Source organism: Oncorhynchus clarkii, chromosome 19 (genome assembly GCF_045791955.1).
Source record: "Oncorhynchus clarkii lewisi isolate Uvic-CL-2024 chromosome 19, UVic_Ocla_1.0, whole genome shotgun sequence".
Taxonomy (NCBI): Eukaryota; Metazoa; Chordata; class Actinopteri; order Salmoniformes; family Salmonidae; genus Oncorhynchus; species Oncorhynchus clarkii.
Genome location: NC_092165.1, coordinates 38,658,741 through 38,676,757, shown reverse-complemented (window position 1 = coordinate 38,676,757; position 18,017 = coordinate 38,658,741). Strand labels below are relative to the sequence as shown.

At 42.3% G+C, this 18,017-nt stretch overlaps 1 pseudogene; it reads right to left on the bottom strand.

Moving 5' to 3' along the window:
• Positions 1-381: 381 nt before the first annotated feature.
• Positions 382-12,695, bottom strand: LOC139375154 (tRNA (adenine(58)-N(1))-methyltransferase catalytic subunit TRMT61A-like; annotated as a pseudogene).
• Between the last annotated feature and the right edge of the window lie 5,322 nt (positions 12,696-18,017).

The window sequence follows — 18,017 nt, the reverse complement described above, 5'->3', positions numbered from 1 at the left end:
ATCAATTGGAAATAAAGTAGTATTATTTCAATCCTGAATGATGCAAGAAGATATCGGTGGCATGATAAGAGTGATTGTACATGACAGACTAAGAGCATATCTCAGACAGCTCTCCACAGCCCTGTGTAGAGACCCTCAGCAATCAGCTGCCTATTGATAAAATCCCATTTAGCTTTCTCTTCCCTCCGTGAGAGTGTTTGAGTATGTGTGGGTACGTGTGTATGCACACATTCATCAAAGGCCACAGAAGACTAAAACAGCAGCAATTTCTCAATCACGTCTCTCCCGAAGAGGATGTCGACTGTGAAATGTAGAGTTTTAGCTGAGCAGGGGAGAGGAAGGGAAATACAGTAAATCAGTCTGTGGAGCAGAGGTTTTCCACCCAGGTCAAGTTAGGACCCAAGTCACCAGCAATGTATTTAGATCTTGGAGTTTCCCTGACATAGCCTCCTAGACCAACAGTATCTACAACCTCCAGCAGTCAGTCCTCTACACCCAGGATTTGGTGGCTAAGGTGAAGTAGCCTGTGTGCCCTGCCATCTCCCTGGGGGGCATAGTTGTCTTAGAGAACAGAGGTCCCCGGGTGTCGGTGGGGGATCTCCAGGGGCCGGTCAGTACCAAAGTCTGGTAGGGGGAGCATGACGGTGCGCACGTCATGCACCTTCAGCAGAACCTCCAGAGTGCTGATCGCCTCGAAACCATCATCAGCCAGCGCCTCACGTCTTCTGCACCTGCTCAATGCATGGGGAGAAGGAGCACACACACGTCCCCCTGCAGAGGGAGAGAGAGAATGAGACAGTGGGATTACAGGATGGAGACAAAGGGTAAATAAGGGTAAAACAAATAAACAAAAGGGAGTCAATTATTATGTTTGAATCTCACACACTTTGCTTCTAGGCAATTTCTATGTAAACGTCCTGAGTTTCTATGTAAACGTCATCCCTAATGGAGAATCCTCTAGCTATGTTTAAGATGATTTTTCAACGTCGATACAGATTGGAGGACCAAAAAAAAAAAGCAGACACCGATTAAAATCGGCCAATTCATTAAATGTATTTGTAATAATGACAATTACAACAATACTGAATGAACACTTATTTTAACTTAATATAATACATCAATAAAATCAATTTAGCCTCATAAATAATGAAACATGTTCTATTTGGTTTTAAAAAATGCAAAAACAAAGTGTTGGAGACGAAAGTAAAAGTGCAATATGTGCCATGTAAAAAAGCTAACGTTTCAGTTCTTTGCTCAGAATATGAGAACATATAAAAGCTGGTGGTTCCTTTTAACATGAGTCTTCAATATTCCCAGGTAACAAGTTTTAGGTTGTAGTTAATATAGGAAATATAGGACTATTTCTCTCTATACGATTTGTATTTCATATACCTTTGACTATTGGATGTTCTTATAGGCACTTTAGCATTGCCAGTGTAACAGTATAGCTTCCGTCCCTCTCCTCGCTCCTGCCTGGGCTCGAACCAGGAACACATCGACAACAGCCACCTTCGAAGCAGCGTTACCCATGTAGAGCAAGGGGAACAACTACTCCAAGTCTCGGAGCGAGTGACTTTTGAAACGCTATTAGCGCACACCCCGCTAACTAGCTAGCCATTTTACATCGTTTACACCAGCCTAATCTCAGGAGTTGATAGGCTTGAAGTCATAAACAGCGCAATGCTTGAAGCATTGTAAAGAGCTGCTTGCAAAAAGCACTAAAGTGCTGTTTGAATGAATGCTTACGAGCCTGCTGGTGCATACCATCACTCAGTCAGACTGCTCTATCAAATCATAGACTTAATTATAACACACAGAAATACGAGCCTTAGGTCATTAATATGGTCGAATCCGGAAACTATCATCTCGAAAACAAAACGTTTATTCTTTCAGTGAAATACGGAACAGTTCCGTATTTTATCTAACGGGTGGCACCCATAAGTCTAAATATTCCTGTTACATTGCACAAACTTCAATGTTATGTCATAATTACGTAAAATTCTGGCAAATTAGTTCGCAATGAGCCAGGCAGCCCAAACTGTTGCATATACACTGACTCTGTGTGCAATGAATGCAAGAGAAGTGACAATTTCACCTGGTTAATATTACCTGCTAACCTGGATTTCTTTTAGCTAAATACGCAGGTTTAAAACAATTCTGTGTATTTATTTTAAGGCATTAATGTTTACAGTCGTGCAACGATTGTGCTTTTTTCGGAAATGTGCTTTTGTTAAATCATCCCCCATCCCCCGCTGTCTTTGTTTAAGAAATAGTCTTCACACAGTTCGCAATGAGCCAGGCGGCCCAAACTGCTGCATATACCCTGACTCTGTTGCAAGAGAAGAGACACAATTTTCCTAGTTAAAAGAAATTCATGTTATCAGGCAATATTAACTAAATATGCAGGTTTAAAAATATATACTTGTGCATTGATTTTAATACAAGAAGCCAAGTGTTAAATGCTGAGCTGTAATTGATGAACAGCATTCATACATAGGTATTCCTCTTGTCCTGATGGGTCAGGGCAGTGTGACAGCGCTGTCTGTGGACCTATTGGGGTGGTAAGCAAATTGGAATGGGTCTAGGGTGTCAGGTAGGGTGGATGTGATATGATCCTTGACTCGTCTCTCAAAGCACTTCATGATGACGGAAGTGAGTGCTACGGGGCAATAGTCATTTAGCTCAGTTACCTTAGCTTTCTTGGGAACAGGAACAATGGTGGCCCGCTTGAAGCATGTGGGAACAGCAGACTGGGATAGGGATTGATTGAATAGGTCCGTAAACAGCAGCCAGCAGTCTGCGCATTCTCTGATGACGCGGGTAGGGATGCCGTCTGGGCTGGCAGCCTTGCGAGGTTTAACACGTTTAAATGTTTTGCTTCCGTTGGCTGCGATGAAGGAGAGCCCGCAGGTTTTGGTAGCGGGCCGTGTCAGTGGCACCCTATTGTGCTCAAAGCGAGCAAAGAAGTTGTTTAGTTTGTCTGGGAGCAAGACATGGGTGTCCGCGACGAGGCTGGTTTTCTTTTTGTAATCCGTGATTGACTGTAGACCCTGCCACATACGGCTCGTGTCAAAGTAGTTGAATTGAGACTCTACTTTGTCTCTACACTGATGCTTAGCTAGATTGATAGCCTTGTGGAGGGAATAGCTACACTGTTTGTATTTGGTCATGTTTCCGTTCGTCTTGCCATGAGCACAGGCGTTTCCGGTTTTAGTTTCTGTCTATAGGCTGGGAGCAACGAAATGGAGTGGTCAGATTTGCCGAAAGGAGGGCGAGCTTTGTATGCGTAACGGAAGTTAGAGTAGCAATGATCCAGAATTTTGCCAGCCCGGGTCGTGCATTCGATATGCTGATAAAATTTAGGGAGCATTGTTTTCAGATTAGCCTTGTTAAAATCCCCAGCTACAATAAATGCAGCCTCAGGATATGTGGTTTCCAGTTTACATAGAGTCCAATGAAGTTCTTTCAGGGCCGACGAGGTGTCTGCGTGGGGGGGGGGGGGGGGGGGGGGGGGGGGAATATACACGGCTGTGATTATAGTCGAAGAGAATTCTCTTGGTAGATAATGCGGTTGGCATTTGATTGTAAGGAATTCTATGTCAGGGGAACAAAACGACTTGAGTTCCTGTATGTTATGATCCCATGACGTCTCGTTAATCATAAGGCATACACCCCCGCCCTTCTTACCAGAGAGATGTTTGTGTCTATCGGCGCGATGCGTGAAGAAACCTGGTGGCTGTACTGACTCTGATACATGGCTCACTCGTGATATGTTTTCCGTGAAACGGACACTGTTTCAATCTCTAATGTCTCTCTGGAAGGCAAACCTGGCTCGAATTTCATCTACCTTGTTGTCAAGAGACTGGACATTGGCTGGTAGTATACTCGTGAGCGATGTGCCCGTCTACGGAGCCTGACCAGAAGACCACTTCTTCTGCAGCGCCATTGTTTTGGGTCGCCTACTGGGATCCGATCCTTTATTCCTGGTCGTAATGTTGGTAAGTTGACGTTGCTCTTATACCCAATAGTTCTTCCCGGCTGTATGTAGTAAGACTTAATCTTTCCTGGGGTAACAGTGTAAGAAATAATAATACATAAAAACAAAAGAATGCATAGTTTCCTAAGAACGCGAAGCGACCATCTCTGTCGGCGCCATCATAAGATCTGTCTTTATACTATGGGCACCGATAGGTAACAAGCAGCAATAGTTCTGGTGCTTGGGCATTTCGTCACTGGTTATTTGGACAAGGCCCTATTTTTCGCAGGTGTATCACGTCTTTAGAATTTTGGGAGGGGACAAATCAGCCCATAACTTGCAAAGAGCGAGGGTGGAGCTCCTCGTTACGGTTCCGCTCCTCATTCTAGCATCTTTATCTCTTCTCTTAATACGTGTGGACCCAGAACTTAATCGAACAGCTGACCAATTATGCAAGACTTAACTGAGATGACATTGTTGTGGATGGATGTAAAAATATATTTATTAATGGCTTTGTAAATATACATTTTTGATTCCAACATTGGAACCCAAGTCAGGAGCCGAGTATTTCTGGTCTCTAAACTAGAGGTCGACCGATTAATTGGAATGGCAAATTAATTTTTCATAACAATCGGAAATCGGTATTTTTGGACACAGATTTTTGGCGATTAAAAAAATATATTTTTTACACCTTAATTTAACTAGGCAAGTCAGTTAAAGAACACATTCTTATTTTCAATGATGGCCTAGGAATGGTGGGTTAACTGCCTTGTTCAGGGGCAGAACAACAGATTTTTACCTTGTCAGCTCGGGGATACAATCTTGCAACCTTATGGTTAGTCCAACGCTCTAACCACCTGCCTTACATTGCACTCCACGGGGAGCCTGCCTGTTACGCGAATGCAGTAAGAAGCCAAGGTAAGTTGCTAGCTAGCATTAAACTTATCTTATAAAAAACAAAAATCAATCAATCATAATCACACTGTCACGTTCTGACCTTTATTTCCTTTGTTTTGTATTTATTTAGCATGGTCAGGGCGTGAGTTGGGTGGGCAGTCTGTTTGTTTTTCTATGTTTTGGGGCGTTTCTATGTTTCGGCCTAGTATGGTTCTCAATCAGAGGCAGGTGTCATTAGTTGTCTCTGATTGAGAATCATACTTAGGTAGCCTGGGTTGCACTGTTTGTTTGTGGGTGATTGTCTATGTTGATGGCTTGTTTCAGCGCAGCTCGCATTAGCTTCACGGTTGTTATTTTGTTTACTGTTTCTGTATAGTGTTTCAGTGTTCAGTTCTTTCTTTAATTAAACATTCAACATGAACACATATCACGCCGCATTTTGGTCCTCCGATCCTTCTCGCCTCTCCTCTTCAGATGAAGAGGAGGACGACCGTGACACACTAGTTAAACTAGTAATATCATCAACCATGTGTAGTTATCTAGCATGTCCTGCGTTGCATATAATCGATGCGGTGCGCATTCGCGAAACAGGACCGTCATTGCTCATTCATTATTGTTGTAATTGTCATTATTACAAATTAATTAATCGGCGTCAGCTTTTTTTGGTCCTCCAATAATCGTTATAGGAGTTGAAAAATCATGATCAGTCGACCTCTAGTACAGGTGCATCAAAGCTGGGACCGAGAGACTGAAAAACAGCTTCTATCTCAAGGCCATCACTGTTAAACAGCAATCACTAACATTATGTTGGCAGCAGCCACTCACCGACTCAAATCTCTATCCACTTTTAGAATAAAAAAATTGGATGTAATAAATGTATCATTAGTTATTTTAAACAATGCCACTTTATATAATGTTTACATACCCTACATTACTCATCTCATATGTACAGTCGTGGCCAAAAGTTTTGAGAATGACAAATATCAATTTTCACAAAGTTTGCTGCTTCAGTGTCTTTAAATATTTTTGTCAGATGTTACTATGGAATACTGAAGTATAATTACAAGCATTTCATAAGTGTCAAAGGCTTTTGACAATTACATGAAGTTGATGCAAAGAGTCAATATTTGCAGTGTTGACCCTTCTTTTTCAAGACCTCTGCAATCCGCCCTGGCATGCTGTCAATTAACTTCTGGGCCACATGTGGCACTGATGTCAGCCCATTCTTGCATAATCAATGCTTGGAGTTTGTCAGAATTTGTGGGGTTTTGTTTGTCCACCTGCCTCTTGAGGATTGACCACAAGTTCCCAATGGGATTAAGGTCTGGGGAGTTTCCTGGCCATGGACCCAAGATACTGATGTTTTGTTCCCCGAGCCACTTAGTTATCACGTTTGCCTTATGACAAGGTGCTCCATCATGCTGGAAAAGGCATTGTTTGTCACCAAACTGTTCCTGGATGGTTGGGAGAAGTTGCTCTCGGAGGATGTGTTGGTACCATTCTTTATTCATGGCTGTGTTCTTATACAAAATTGTAAGTGAGCACACTCCCTTGGCTGAGAAGCAACCCCACACATGAATGGTCTCAGGATGCTTTACCGTTGGCATGAAACACAGGACTGATGGTAGCACTTACCTCGTCTTCTCCGGAGAAGCTTTTTTCCGGATGCCCCAAACAATCGGAAAGGGGATTCAGAGAAAATGACTTTACCCCAGTCCTCAGCAGTCCAATCCCTGTACCTTTGCAGAATATCAGTCTGTCCCGGATGTTTTTCCTGGAGAGAAGTGGCTTCTTTGCTGCCCTTCTTGACACCAGGCCATCCTCCAAAAGTCTTCGCCTCATGTGCGTGCAGATGCACTCACACCTGCCTGCTGCCATTCCTGAGCAAGCTCTGTACTGGTGGTGCCCCGATCCCGCATCTGAAGCAACTTTAGGAGACGGTACTGGCGCTTGCTGGACTTTCTTGGGTGCCCTGAAGCCATCTTCACAACAATTGAACCGCTCTCCTTGAAGTTCTTGATGAGCCGATAAATGGTTGATTTAGGTGCAATCTTACTGGCAGCAATATCCTTGCCTGTGAAGCCCCTTTTGTGCAAAGCAATTATGACGGCATGTGTTTCATTGCAGGTAACCATGGTTGACAGAGGAATAATAATGATTCCAAGCACAACCCTCCTTTTGAAGCTTCCAGTCTTATTTGAACTCAATCAGCATGACAGAGTGATCTCCTGCCTTCTCCTCGTCAACACTCACCTGTGTTAACGAGAGAATCACTGATATGTCAGCTGGTCCTTTTGTGGCAGGGCTGAAATGCAGTGGAATTTTTTGTTTGTTTGTGTATTCAGTTGATTTGAATGGCAAAGAGGGACTTTGCAATTAATTGCAATTCATCTGATCACTCTTCATAACATTCTGGAGTATATGCAAATTGCCATCATACAAACTGAGGCAGCAGACTGAAAATTAATATTTGTGTCATTCTCAAAACTTTTGGCCACGACTGTATATACTATAAATATACTGTCTACTGCATCTTGCCTATGCCATTCGGCCATCGCTCATCCATATATTTATATGTACATATTAATTCCTTTACACTTGTGTGTATAAGGTAGATGTGAAATTGTTAGATATTACTGCAAGGACGGAACTAGAAACAAGCATTTCGCTACACTCACATTAACAGCAACCATCATTGATTGAGAGAAGCAGAAGAGGTGGAGCTAGTGGTGATCAGGCTGTCAACAACACTGATCCAGGGAGTGTGTGAAAGCTACTGTTCAAGGTATTTGACAACTAGTCAAAATATATCACGGGCCAGGCAGCCGTGCATACTGACAGAGGCAGAGAGAGGTCAGTAACAAACACGGTTGGGCCAATTGTCTCATCTTCAAGTAGGGACATTGTGTGTGTGTTGTGTGGCCAGGTCTAAATCAGGTTAAGAGGGTTGTGTAGGGACAGATGGAGTGAAAGGGGTTGGAGCAGAACAAACGCAGTGGGAGAGAGAGGGACAGGTCTGCCACTCATGAGCAGTGGTGTAAAGTACTTAACTAAAACATAGTTTTGGGGGTAATATGTACTTTAAATGTATATTTTTGACTACTTTAACTTGACTACTTTAACTTCACTACTTTCCTTAACAAAATATTGTACTTTTTACTCTACATTTTCATTGACACCCAAAAGTACTCGTTACAATTTGAATGCTTAGCAGGACAGGGGAAAAAAAGTCAAATTCACACACCTGGTCATCCCTCCACTTTTACTCAAGTATGACAGTTGGGTACTTTTTCCACCACTGCTCATGAGTTTAGTTTACCAGGATCACAGCAGATCCACTTAACCCAGGATCACCTCCTCCTCTGGCCAAAACCTGGACGTGCAACACTCAGGCTCCAGGGAGAAGAATGTGTGTGTGTGTGTTTCTATGGTGACAAGGAAGCAGTGACAGGACCAGTGTTGAACTTCACAGAACTGAAAGAGCCGAGGCAGAACGTGTGTACGAATACATGAGTAGAATCAAACGCACAAGACCATGCATGCGTTTCCACTGCGATAATGCATCCAGAGAAAGCCTACACACATCATTAACTTACATCCAAGAATGTGTGCAAACTGCAAAGGATTTCCCTCTAAATACAAGCCCCACAGCAGGGGATGAGAGCAGCTTTCCAAGATATCTTCATTAACCTGGAGAGACTGAGTAAAGCATGCAGCCTAAATCACGCGCCTATTACAGAAGCCTAGGTCTCACTGTGAGAAGACTTGATTTTTAGATTTAACAGTGTAGGAACAGTGAGGTGGCTTTTTAGCCTTACAAATAAAACAAGCAACACAAGCAGACATTTACTATTAAGTGCCAAACACACACACACACACCCCAAAGTAGAAGTAATATATTAGACAAGCACTCACAAAAAAAACTGTCTAATCTTGGAAATGTGGGATCTCTTAGATAGCAGACGTTCCATTGACAAATAAGAGCCGCCTTTCTCCTGCTAGACAGCTCTAAAGACATCCCCCATTGGCCCCATGTCTCCTGGAAGAAGGGGGGGGGGGGGGGGGTCAGTGCCAGGATACAGGGTCTTCGGAGCACAGCTTCTCTAAATGAAAAGGAGCAGGCCACTGGCCAATTTTTTAAAAAGAATTACAGTGAGAGAAAAAAAGAAATTCTTCACATTCTGCCCCTTACCCTGGTTCTCAGATAGCATGACCAAATGTAAAGCAGGGGAAAGGAAAACACACTTTTATTATTAGTGGTTATACAAGCTCTGTGCAGGAGCATGTGAAGCTCACAGGGGCAGTATAATTGACTGGTCAACTGCTGGACACCCTCGGCTGAAGCACAGAGACACACCTCCATAGTGTTCAGTCTTCTAGAGTGAATGAGAGCGAGATGGGGGATACCTAGTCAGTTATACAACTGAATGCATTCAACTGAAATGTGTCTTCCACATTTAACCCAACCTTTTTGAATGAAAGAGGTGCGGGGGGCTGCCTTAAATCGACATCAACGGCGCCCGGGGAACAGGCAGAATGACATATTTTTACCTTGTCAGCTCAGGGATACGATCCAGCAACCTTTTGGTTACAGGCCTAATGCTCCTACCCGCCAGGCTACCGGCCAGACTCAAGTCTCTAAGACTGGAACAGAGGGAAATAAATTGTGCCTTGCCTAAAGGAGACTCATGCAACCTCTCCCTACAGCACATAACCCTGTATGGTCATGGGACTAATTCTATATCCAGATATCTGGCTGTGTGTGTAAGGGGGAGTCGGATAGCTAAAGAGGAATATGCAGAAGTGAAACCATAAAAGGGAGGAGTGAAACATCTACTGCAGGAGAAAATGTAGGAAAGGGTGCTGGAGTCTTTGCATTGTTGCTATTCCATGTGCCACATTCCATTTCTTATGGAGGCTTCCGTTTAATAAGATGATCAGTTCATGGGCCTCAGGATTATAAAAATCAACTCAATCTTTTACAAAGCAGTTCATAAACCAGTGATCCAAAGTAAGTAACTGTACTAAGCTAGGGTTATGTGAATAATAGCCCTGATGTATTCTATCCATGTCCCACAAACACACATGCTCGCAGAGACTGACCACCCAACTAAGCCAACAACTTGCCCAGGCTTGCCCCCAATGCACCATGGGCCCTGGTCTGCACAGAGAACACTGCATGCACTTTAATCAGGTCACTTTATTCTGAGTCCGTGTGACATGGAAGAAACAAACAGGGAGGAACACATGCGAGCCAAGGACCCATTTAATAAGCACTCTGCTGACCCAGATCAAAATCCAATATGGAAGAGTGCACTGCACTGCCAGGGAACAAAGACTTGCTGGGATTTCAGAGTGGACAGGCCAAAGTCATGTTATTGGGACCAAGTTTTTGGCTTTCTCCACACACAACCTCGTGTCTTACCCTGCCTCCTCATGGCAATCTTGGCATGTTGGACGGTCTCCCAGGGAGAGGGGATATCACCCTCCTTGCAGATGTCCTGGTTACGGACGGTAGCCTACGCGGTGCTCCCTGAACTCCTCCGCCACCTTCTCAGCATGCTGCTGGTGGAACTCCAGTGTGCAGGTGGCCTGTGGGCGGAGGATGGCGTGGGACAGAGACCTGCTGCCCTTACCTACAACCACAACAAAACAAACAGGGAATGGGTTAAGAAAGGGTATGCGACGAGTGGCAGTGGTAGTGTCATAGATGGCTGGCGTTTTCACAACGAGAAATGTCAAAAACAGATCAATACCATTTTCATGTCATATTTCATAAACGTGTCTGATGTACAGTACAGAGAGTTTGTGTAGTTGTGCAACCATCAAAATAGTAATCAAATATTGGACTGTACATCATACTATATGACCACAACAATACTTGCTGTTGTCTGATTGCGTCTGAAGCAATCTTGTGACACGTGGTTAGTGCAGGGGGACATGGTGATGGGCTACAGTGACCCTTTCTCCTCCCATTGCATCACTGCTGCTTTTGTTCTCATGGCAACAATGGGTGCAATGTTTACCCCACAGCGGCACATTGACTTGCTAAACGCCATGTCGTTTGACCGACCGGATGACTGACGTCAGAGCCAGGGGCACAGACAAGTGCCTGGTAACTACTTACTGCATGTAATCTGATGCTATGTGTGGGTAGTGTTACTGCATGGTAAGCCATTTCCCAGGCTTTGTAGTTTACTCCCCAATTTCATTCACAACTCTGGTCCAGTGTGTGTGATGTTCTACTATGACAATCCTTAAGCACTATGGGGATAGCTTCAAATCGCAAGTATGCAAAACATCCAGTCACCTTCCATGGTAATATCAAGCAGGAACATTCCCTCAGGGTACACGTGAAGGCCTAAGCATGGAGTGCACTGAGGACACATTACTTTTTTTTTTATTACAGCGGAATATGTAAGTATCAAATAATCACACACACTACCAGTCAAAAGTTTTAGGACACCTAATCATTCAAGAGTTACTTTATTTTTATATGCCAGGACAAATGAGTTAGCTAGCTAAATTGCCATGAATGTGTAATGCTTTTCGACAGCGCTCCCAGTCTAGTCAGCATGTAATCCTGGCAGCAGGATGGAGCCTGGTCAGCGGGCAGCAAAGAGGGAAGAAATTAAACATGAGAAGCAGCAGAACATAACAGGAGACCTTGTGCTTGTGCTAGCCTGCTGAACTCCTCTAGTGACTGAATTCTCCCTACAACACATGGTGCACACAGAACAGCCAACTGATAATCACCTATTAATAATCGCCTGTTTACATTGCTCAGTCCCAAAGTCACTCAAGACAAAATAAGTCAACCCTGATATTAATAAGTGCTTATCGGCAGATAAGCTCATTGCAACACTGCAGGACATGTTGCGGCTCCCCATTATGCCAGGGAGGGCGAGTGGGGGATGAGCAAACAGTTTGTTCATCGATAGGCCGTTTTGAGTCGGCACACACGTTTACCGATGTTCCATCAATAACCTGCCCGACTGGGAAGGAACAGAACAGCAGTAAAGCATGATGAAGCACTGCAGCTAGAGCAGCCGTCTGCCTCCAGACACTCCTAGCCAGGCACGTACACGCGGCCAAGGCTGCAGCAACCATCCATTAACCACCCACACACAATCATTTTTCTTCTGAAATTAATTCAACCGGTGGACACTCCTTACTGGGGGAAATTTCTAGATGGTACTGTGGTGTTCCATCTCACGTCTAGTTCAGATCATTCTCATGACTGACCACTTTACTGAATTTGTCAAGAGAGAAAGCTGAAGTAGAATTTGATACCTGTGGGCACTCGAAGTCTAAGAAATGGGATGTAAAAATCCACACGGTGTGTCCCAGTGAAAACAGACATCAACGGCTTTCTTCAAAGGTAGATAATCATGACAACTTGACATGCGTCATCAAAAGCCAAGTGTGATGTTGTCCCCGCCACAGCTCTTGAGTGAGAGCTTTCACTAACTGGCCCCTCTGTTACAAGAATCATTGGTGTCACATTTAGCCTTTTGTTGTTGAGTGCCTGGTTTCCCACTAGTCTATGACACATTCCTCCTCCAGGTCTTCTCTCTGTGACCCTCTCCTACAGGGACCTCTCACCAGTTTCACAGACGACAGAGCCAGGCTTGAGCTCCAGCATCATGGTAATGTTGGCAATGTCTATTGTGTAGGGGCAGGTTGAGGGTCCACAGCTCAGGGGTGGGATGCATCACATAGATCACGAGACCATTGTGACTGGCATCACTGAGTTATAACCCAGGAAGATAATGGCAACATCACCCTCCTGGATAAACTCTGAATACTCTACAAAACTCATGTCTTCTATCACAGGGAGGAACCAAGGTAAAGAGTTCCAGATGTTATCACCACAAAGACTATCAAAAAGAGTGGAAACTAGTGAACATTTCCCCCATGACAAACATAACACTATTCACAAATGCATAAAAATACAAGCTTGTACAATGTATTGGGCGACATAGCTGTGTTAAGCTAAACATCAGTTCTGTCTCCTGTAGTTAGGTGGTCTGGACATCAAAATCCCTCCAAAATGAGTTTGTTTATTTTCATACTCAGAACAGTTGCACGTGCGAGTTGTATATTTTGTTTTAAAAACAAGTATCATTTAAATCTAAACGACCGTTGTTTATTTTCGAATTAGAACAGTGGAGAAACTTTACTTCAGTTATTTGACTGCCTCCACCTAAGAACAGCCACAACCATGGAGAAAATGTAAGTGAAAAACAGTTTGTTCATTTTAAAATTACATACCTAGCTAAGACATGTTAGTAAATTAACAAATCTAGTTAAATGCAATTTAGCAACCTTTCATCGTTAGCTAGCTTGGTTCGACAACAAATGTAATATTGCTTTTCCAAGTACACTATTCGGCAACTTCACTGTGCAAAACTTCTCAATGTTATGGGGGGAGCAATCTGACGCCATTCATTAGTTAGTTAGCTAGCTAGATAACATTAGCTAAAGTCAGGCAATGAACAGTCACGGCAACGAACGTGTTAGCAAACTTTGACCCGCCATAAACGTAGCTACTTGGAACTAACTCTAGTAACGTTACTGTATAAAAGCGAAGTAAAGATCATATTCGAAGTGATTTATATGTCGAAAGGTTAATGATTCAGCCTTGTTATCTAACTTACTTACTGTTCACATGCTCTTGCAGATCGCACATGTGGATTTGTTAGATACCACTGAGACTGACCAGACGAGACTTCGGTTCATTCGCAGTAATCCACTGAATCGTGCAATGAATGAGGCAGTTCAGGTGGTATATAAATCTGCGAAAAGGCGCACACGCGGTGCTTTTTAAATGCTCTTCAACAGCTGAGCTGTGCAGGCTCAAGTTGATGACGTTTAGGATTTCGTTTAAAGGCAGAACATGCAATTTAGTGAATCATAATTGACTTTCAGCCTTGTTCACATGACAGCCCTATATTTGTTAATGAATCCCTAGGAATTGCAAACAGTTTGAGCAAATAATAGTTAGTTAGGTCTATTTACATGCGCCAAAGAAGGTCAGTTCATAGCTTTTGGGACAACATCTGTGTATTGAGTGGACTGACACCACTCAGGGAGTCCAACCAACACACTAACTCTCGATGTTGTGTCCCAAAGCTAGTCAGTTCATATAATTTTACATTGGATAAAAACAGAGAATCATTGAGGCCACTAGGGGAAAAAAAGGCAGTTTTAGCAGGGGCAGCGCCAGGGCCAGATTAAGAAAGCATTAAACAGATATATTACATTTACATAAGTATTCAGACCCTTTACTCAGTACTTTGTTGAAGCACCTCTGGCAGCGATTACAGCATTGAGTCTTCATGGGTATGACGCTACAAGCTTGGCACACCTGTATTTGGGAATTTTCTCCCATTCTTCACTGCAGATCCTCAAGCTCTGTCAGGTTGGATGGGGAGCGTCGCTGCACAGCTATTTTCAGGTCTCTCCAGAGATGTTCGATCGGGTTCAAGTCCAGGCTCTGGCTGGGCCACTCAAGGACATTCAGAGACTTGTCCCGAAGCCACTCCTGCGTTGTCTTGGCAGTGTGCTTAGGGTCGTTCTCCTGTTGGAAGGTCCTGAGTGCTCTGGAGCCGGTTTTCATCAAGGATCTCTCTGTACTTCGCTCTGTTAATCATTTCCTCAATCCTGACTAGTCTCCCAGTCCCTGCCTCTGAAAAACATCCCCACAGCATGATGCTGATACCATCATGCTTCACCGTAGAGATGGTGCCAGGTTTCCTCCAGACGTGATGCTTGGCAAACTCCAAGCAGGCTGTCATGTGCCTTCTACTGTGGAGTGGCTTCCGTCTGGCCACTCTACCATAAAAGCCTGATTGGTGGAGTGCTGCAGAGATGGTTGTCCTTCTGGAAGGTTCTCGATGGTCAGAGTGACCATCAGGTTCTTGATCACCTCCCTGACCAAGGCCTTTCTCCCCTGATTGCTCAGTTTGGCTGGGCAGCTAGCACAAGAAAGTGTCTTGGTGGTTCGAAACTTCTTCCATTTAAGAATGATGGAGGCCACTGTGTTCTTGGGGACCTTCAATGCTGCAGAAATGTTTTGGTACCCTTCCCCAGATCTGTGCCTCAACACAATCCTGTCTTGGCGCTCTACAGACAATTCCTTTGACCTCATGGCTTGGTTTTTGCTCTGACATGCACTGTCAACTGTGGAAACATATATAGACAGATGTGTGCCTTTCCAAATCATGTCAAATCAATTCAATTTACCACAGGTGGACTCCAATCAAGTTGTAGAAACATCTCAAGGATGATCAATGGAAACAGGATGCACCTGAGCTCAATTTCAAGTCTCATAACAAAGGGTCTGAATACTTATGTAAATAAGGTATCTGTTTTTTTGTTTCGATACATTTAAAAAAAATTCTAAAGCTTGTTTTTGCTGTGCCATTATGGGGTATTGTGTGTAGATTGCTGAGGATTTAAACATGTCAAATCTATTTTAGATTAAGACTGTAACGTAACAAAATATGGGAAAAGTCAAGGGGTCTGAATACTTTCCGAATGCACTGTATATTATTATGCAGTAAAAACTTTTTTTTCTTCAATAATCAGTTACCCAATCAAGGCAGGGCCAGTTACCCAATCATGGCAGGCCTCCTCCCCCCCATCTGAAGATTAGCAGAGCGGCAGCAGCAGGCTGTCTAAACTCATTGTGAGCGGGCTCCTGAATCTTCCTGTGGTTGGCAGTTGCTGTAAAAATATATATTTATATATATATACATATACTGTATATATATAATATATATATACACACATATACACATATATACACACACACATATATACACACATATATATATTACATATAATATATACTGTATATATAATATATTTACACATACACATATGTACATACACATATATACACACATATATATATGCAAATATATACACACATATATATACACATATATACACACATATATATATATATATATATATATATATATATATATATATATATATATATATATATACATATATACACACACATATATATATATATATATACATATATATATATATTACATATAATATATATATATATATATATACACATACATATATATACACATATTTACACATATATATTACATATAATATATATACACATATATATACACACATATACACATATATATTTCTGTATATACATATTACTGTATACATTTCCTTTATTTTATTTTAGCTGCCTCTTGGGCCCTTCAGCCCCGGTAAGTCCCTGCATTAACCTGGCCTTGGGCAGTGCCATTGAGAGCTTCCACCATGCTTATTAATTTCAAAGTAGTCAACTAGGTGGGGATTCATATGGGTTGTAACCTCAATGGCACTGCACATGCTGTCACAGACGCTCTCATGCCATAGATATGAAGATAAGCCCTCTATTTTTAAAAATCACATTTTTACATTGTTATATCATATGTAACCGTAAAAGGTCCAATGCAGCCATTTTTATCTCAATATTAAATAATTTCTGGATAACAATGGTCAAAAATAAATAAATAAAATGTCATCTTAGCAAAGAGCAATTTCTCAAGCAAGAATTTCACTAGGTCTGGGAGTGGTCTGAGTGGGGAGGGGCTAGCTGTTACTGGCAGAGAGGTTTGGAACTCTCTTTCTTATTGGTCCTTTAACTCATTTACCTCCTGGTGATGTCATCTCACCAAAAACAGGCTGAAATTTCAGGTGGTCGTTTCAAACAGCTCTTACACTAAAAGGGCATTATCATCATTTTCACACTTTCACATTATCCCAACCTCATAGTATGGAAATATATATTTAAACAGAGGGAAATCACACTTTTGACTGCACTAGGCCTTTAAACCTCTTAGATGTAAAGTACCCTGTTTTCGGGACCTGCGTGGTCCAGGTACCGGTTTCGACTGACATTTTTCGCTTATAAATCATTATGTGGACACCATAGATTGAGCAGTAGCCCTGATTCTCATGGACACATGTCTCTTCTGCCTGTATGAAGCAAGATGTGAAATCTGACACCACTTGAAGCTGGGATGTCCCTCCTACAATTTAATTCACTCTTCCGACTGTCCATCAACTCCTGGCTGAACCCTAGGTCACAGCCACTAACAATGCATATGTCTGGAATCCTTACATCGTAATGAGATGTTCACAGCGATGGGGGCAGACATTTTGATCAAGAGAGACCTTCAGAAGATATGCACATTTTCTCTAACAGTAAATAGACAAATGTTTTTTACAGTTATAAGGAAGGTTAAATCTTATAGTTAGTCATTTTAGAAATTGATTATACTATATTTAGACAAAATATAATTCCTTTAAAGTCTTATTCATACAGTTTTGTTGAATAGGAAATACATCATATAAAATATTTCATATTTTTATCATATTTGTACTGTGTACCTTGAGTTTGTGTCCTCAAAAGTGACTACACCTCAGCAATGTATAAAAAAAATGTCAACCTTTCTTGGAGTATGCATATTACTTTTTGGGATTAAGTAGATGACATTTTCGATTACATGTAGTTACATATAAAAGGTTTCAAGAGAAAAGTGTGAAGGCGAAGGTAAGGGAACATCTAAAAACTGCAATCCGGTATAGTACCAGTAGGTATTAGATGGAGCTTCCTGGCCCCACCCACCTGTGGGTAAAACAATCTGTGGTTACCTAGGTAACTAAATTGGCTCACAGCAAAAACTTTCAAATGCAGTTTTCTTTTTGTTTGCTTGTTTTAACCAATTACAAACTACATTCAAGAAAAGTACATGTCTAAATATGACTTTTCAACATTGCTTGCTCTCTAGAATTCTCACTACTTAGAAAAACGTAATACTGTAGGTCTTCTCTCATGCCCTTTTCTTGACAATGCTAGCAGCCATGTGAGTGAGTGCTAGCTAGTTACCAACCTGACTATAAAGCTACAAGTAGTGAGGAGTTCCAAACGGACTAAACTAAACAAGTTAAATGTCTTACCTGTGATTCAACGTTTTCAACATGCATAGCTAGCTATGTGTAGCCTACTTGGACATCTGATCCCAACATTTCCCAGTCTTCCACACAGAATAGCCTGTACATTGAATAACACAGCAGCATTTCGGAATGTTTTGTTATTTATGTATAACTA